Here is a 5,621-nt window from a genome sequence, read left to right as displayed (position 1 = left end):
TGATCAGATATGAGCCATATCACATCGCCATTACAAAATGAATCATCATTATCATAGGCCTTTACAATTCGGCTAAATATCATGACACATACCACAAAATGACCAAGTTTCCTATACATGCCATATTCAAAATAATAATTTCACTATGCCCAATAGTCTTTTGATAGTGTGATCGAATACTTCGACAGCTTCCGATCCCCGAGCTAGCTTGGCAGAACTATAAAGGATGGAATGAGAGGGGAGTAAGCATTAAATCTTAGTAAGTCCACATACAAATAATATGAAATGGTAGTAAGGAATCAACATGCAGAAACATAGTAACATATACATAAAGATTATTCATCATTCAAACCTTTTTACTTACTCATCATACGGACATATATATATATACGTGTTCATCGTAAATTGATCTTTATTATGGCTTTACTCATAAGTTTAGAATACATACCTATACTCATTGTAAATTATCCATAACCATACCTCTTTCATATGTCCTCCTCGGGACTCTCATTACATTCATTACATTACCCGTTGAACTCTCGGAATACTATTGGATACGTAAAAACCTTGCACATAAGTGCCAAAAATACAACGTAGCCGAAGCTACCACATAACATGTAACATATCCATAATGAACTCGGACCTCTCAATGAGCTCGAATGTTACATGAGTCACATCCATTATGAACTCGGACCTCTCAACGAGCTCGGATGCTCGCATCAATAATGAATTTAGGCCTCTCAACGAGCTTGGATGACACATATCTCACGAACCCAGACCACTCAATGAGTTCAAATGTCTTAGTTCCTAGTGACATGTCACTTGTATCCTAAACTATTCCTAAGGTTCAAATGGGATTTTTCCATCGTACTTGCTCGTAACGTCATGGATAACGACCATAATAACATTCATGCTTTCATAGCAATCCATAAGCATATAACTCATAATCACAATAAAACATTTATCACAATATATTAAAGCATTAAAAACATACTACAACACTACATTATTTGCATATGTACTTAACTCGGTACAAAATGATGATAATCGAGCTTAATCGTCGTGTACTTTATTCTTTCCTCGATCAAGTCCTGGTTCATGTTTTTCTTGATCTATAATGCCAAATTTAACATATTTATTATTCACATTGTTCAAATGGGTCCATAATTCATACTTTTATAAATTTACATTTTGACCCTTACATTTCAATATTTATGATTTAGTCCCTAGGCTCGAAAATGAAATCCATGCATTATCTTGGTTACTCAAGCCTAGCAGAACCTTTACTATGCTCATATCAGCCCATATTTTCTTTTATTTCACATTATTACTATTCTCTTTTGCACTTTTACAAACAAGTCCCTTGTTTAGGTGTTTTCACTAAAAATCACCTAGTAAAAGATGTTTATCATGCCTCAAACATTCATATTCCTCCATTAATCATCAAAATACATGCATGTCACACATGAGTCATATTTTATACATGAACCCTAGCTTAAAATATAGCTAGAAATGGGTAGATCATACTTCAAGGATTTTGAAAATGCAAAGAACATTAAAAACGGGGCTAGGATGCTCTTACATTCAAGCTTGAAAATGTTGAAAAAACCTTAGTTATGGTGTCTTACAATTTTCGACAATGAAGGAAGAAGATGGACACCAATTTTGGCTTATTTTTCCCTTTTTATTATTTTAATTACCAAATAACCAAAATGCCCTTAGGGTTTCTCTTTCACATTTTTCCTATTCATGTCTATTTTTATCCAAAATTATAGAAATTGGTCAAATCACTAATTAGGACCCTCTAATTCAATATCTAATGAAATTTCATGCTTAAATCTTCTAAAATAAAAGTTTTACACTTTATTCAATTTGGTCATTAAAATGCAATTAAACATTTTATGCATAGAATTTCTTCATGAAACTTTCACACAAGCATGCATTCATAACATAAACCTCATAAGAATCATAAAATGATTATTTCTATCTTTGAATTTATGGTTTCGAAACTACTATTCTGACTAGGTCGGGATGTTACAAATACTTTTAGTAAACGATGTGTATTTGTCTTGTATACTTGTAAGACGAACTGTGCATTAATATGGTATTCATCAAAAGGAACGGATTTACCTCTTTTGTAGATAAAAGGGGAATCTGGAGAGTTGACATGGGCATAGAATTCTCGAAGAATTTTTCCTAAAACATCTTCAAGGTGCAAAAAAACTATTTCACCCATGTTTTTCTATTACGAAGGACCCAGATTCATTGTATCCCATATGTGGTTCATCTTTAAACAAGAACCCTTACTTAAAACAGAAAGGGCACTTTGCAATGCTGCTATTGTATCTCGTGGCTACGACACTGTTAAAGAACATCTTTGGCTGAGTAGCACCAGCCTTTGATGATTCAGCAGTTTTGACTCGAGCCATTGGAGAAAACTGGAAGAAATCTTGGAAAATGTAGTGGAAGAAAAGATAGGAGATAATGGAGAAAAAAAGTAATAAAAATGAAAACTTTAAGGGAGCTTAAGAGACGTGAGCAGTTAAGGAGAGAATAATAAGGGAGATAGTGATAACAATTCAGCAAAAGTGAAACGTGTTAGGAAAGTTGCATGACGTGGAGGAAAAAAGAAGAAAGCTAAGAGGATTCTAAGGGGAAATGTGAAGTGCCCTAATCCATAAACAAAAATTTTAACTACTCTTCCATGGGCTCTCCAAGTAACAAAAATTGACACAGCTAATAAAAGAACAAATCGCTTGATAAACGTAATTTATACATATTTTTATCCCATGCCTAGCACATTTATGGATGATTTCTCCTTAGATTTGGTGAATTCGATGCTCCTAATCCTTTAATTTCATGTTTTATACTTATGTGAGCATAGGAGAGTAAAAAGAGCGAGAAACAGGTCGAAAATGGAGAAAATGGACCAACATGTGATATCAACACGGCCTGGACTTTCATACACGGGCAGACCACACGCCCGTGTCCTTTTAGCAGAATCAAGCACGACTTATACGGGTAGACCACACGCCCGTGTCTATTTAACAACGTTGAACATGAATTGAAGAAATCGAACATGGGCGTGTCACACGAGCGTGTCCATGTCGAGCCCAAGTTTAGTCCTACTCGGAAAAGGCCACTCTTGAAGGGCTTTTAGGCATTCTAAAGCCTGTTTCAACACATTAGAGGAGGATTAGAGGGGACACACAAAGTGGGAGGTAAGGAATTACTTGAAGAAAGCCGATTGATCCATCTCAAAAGCAGGATTCACCTTCAAGGCTGAAGATCTCCCTTCAATTCCCTTCAATAGTTCTTGGGTTTTCTTTATGTTTTGTTATCATTATTCTTTTGAGATGTTTTCTTTCATAAATATGAACTAAACCCCCTAAATGCCTAAGGGGAATGAAACCTAAGACGGATCTTGTTATTATTATCGGAATTATATGATAAATATTTGACTTGTTCTTAATTATGAGCTCTTAATTCTTGCTTTAATATTCCAGGATATTGATTCAAGTATTGATGTGCTTATTTAGAGGAGAAAAAGTCTCTGTCTAAGAGTAGATCTAACATAATTAAGCAGAGTTAATTGCACGCCTAGAGACAGGGTTACATAATGTTGACGGATTAGGGTGAAACCTAATAAGGGAATCCATAGATCGAGTTAATGCAACACTAAGTGTTTTAATTAGAAAGAGATTTCAATTAATCAACCTAGGGTTAGATGTTGTTAGTCTCGAGAGAGATAATAATATAACTTAGGGATTTCTACGGATCAAGTCAAGTGAATAAATCGTCTAATTCAGAGTCAATAACAAGTGAAGTCTAGGTGGATTTTTCCCTTAGGTATTGTCCAAATCATTCAGTTTTCCCAAAAGTTATTTCCCCAGTTTACTTTTTGTGCATTCTTAGTTTAGTAATTAGTGTAGATAAAAGAAATCCTTTTATTTTTAGGCTAGATAATAAAAAGAAAGTTAATACTAGTATTTTAGTTCCTTTAGGTTCGACATCCCGGTCTTGCCATAAGCTATACTACTGTTCGATAAGGTGCACTTGCCTTTGTTGTGATAATAGTAAGTTTTCAAGAATGGTCAATTATAAATTTAAAACTTATCTCGATTCACACACGATCAAGTTTTTAGCGCCGTTGTCGGGGAATTAAGATATTAGGAACACTCGATTTTTATTATTTTAGCCATTTTACTTTTATTGCAATTTAAATTTTTATTTTCTAATTTTTTGTTTATTCGCTTCTAGTAGGTTTTTATAATGTATGACTAGAAGAAACCCATCGGGACCATTACTTTTTGATAGTGAGATTGATCGCACAACTTACAGAAACCGAAGAGAAATAAGGCGAAGCCCAAGATACACAGAGGAAGAGCAAGAGGACGACATTCACACCACAACCGATGAGATGGCTAAAAATCAGGAAAATCCACTACCTCCTGCGATTGCTGCTGATCCAGTAAATCAGAATCCTGCTCCACGCACTATGTATGATTATGCTAAACTTAATTTAATAGGAACTGAGTCAAGTATAGTTAGACTTGCTATTGCTGCAAATAATTTTAAACTGAAACCTAACACAATTCAAATGATACAACAATTTGTTCAGTTTGATGGTTTGCAGGATGAGGATCCAAACAATCACTTGGCAAATTTTCTGGAGTTTTGCAACACTTTTAAAATCAATGGCATTTCTGATGATGCCATTGCCTTCGGTTGTTTCCCTTTTCATTGAGGAACAAAAATAAACAGTTCGTTACCACGAGGGTCGATCACTACTTGGGAACAAATGACCGAAAAGTTTTTACTTAAATATTTCCCGCCGGCTAAAACGACTAAGTTGAGGAATGACATCTCTTCTTTTATGCAGATGGATCTAGAAACACTCTATGATGCATAAGAGAGTTACAAGGATCTTTTGAGAAGGTGCCCTCACTATGGGTTACCACTTTGGCTACAGGTTCAGACATTTTACAACGATGTGAACCCCTCAACGAGGCAACTCATCGACGCAGCCGCCGGTGGCACTTTGAATAACAAAATATCTAGTGCGGCTTACAAATTTATTGAGGATATGTCACTAAATAACTATTAGTGTTAAGTTATGAAGATAAAGCCAAAGAAAGCAGCCGATGTTTTCAACCTCAATACGGTTACTATGCTATCTAACCAGGTAGAACTCTTAAATAAAAAGATTCACGGTTTGTGTGGTTCTACTCAGGTACATCTAGTGATGAGGTGCAATTCAAATGAAGGAGGAGCATACACAAAATATCAACCCTTCAACCCTAGCATCGAGGAGAAACAAGTCCAATATATGGGTAATAATAACTCTGGACCTCAAAATAACCAATATAGTAATACTTATAATGCAGGTTGGAGGAACCATCCCAATTTCTCGTGGGGCGGTCAATGAAATCAAAGGCCACAACACCCTCTGGTTCTCAACAACCACCTTGCCAACAGGAAAAGAAGCCGAACCTTGAGGAGATGCTAACAAAGTTTATCTCGGTGTCCAAAACTCACTTTGAGAATACCGAAACAGCACTTAACAATCAACAAGCGTCGACCCAATGGCTCAAAACTCAGATAGGCCAACTTGCCAAATT

The 5,621-nt window shown here is 35.6% G+C and overlaps 1 non-coding gene across 1 annotated transcript; it reads right to left on the bottom strand.

The window, feature by feature from the left end:
• Positions 1–4,849: 4,849 nt before the first annotated feature.
• On the bottom strand, positions 4,850–4,956 carry LOC128292172 (small nucleolar RNA R71). Its single transcript, XR_008282157.1, has one exon. It is a non-coding gene; the product is annotated as a small nucleolar RNA R71 (small nucleolar RNA).
• Positions 4,957–5,621: the final 665 nt, after the last annotated feature.

This window comes from Gossypium arboreum, chromosome 4 (genome assembly GCF_025698485.1).
Source record: "Gossypium arboreum isolate Shixiya-1 chromosome 4, ASM2569848v2, whole genome shotgun sequence".
Classification (NCBI taxonomy): Eukaryota; Viridiplantae; Streptophyta; class Magnoliopsida; order Malvales; family Malvaceae; genus Gossypium; species Gossypium arboreum.
The sequence above is the reverse complement of the archived record's forward strand: the minus strand, read 5'-3'. Positions and strand labels throughout refer to the sequence as shown.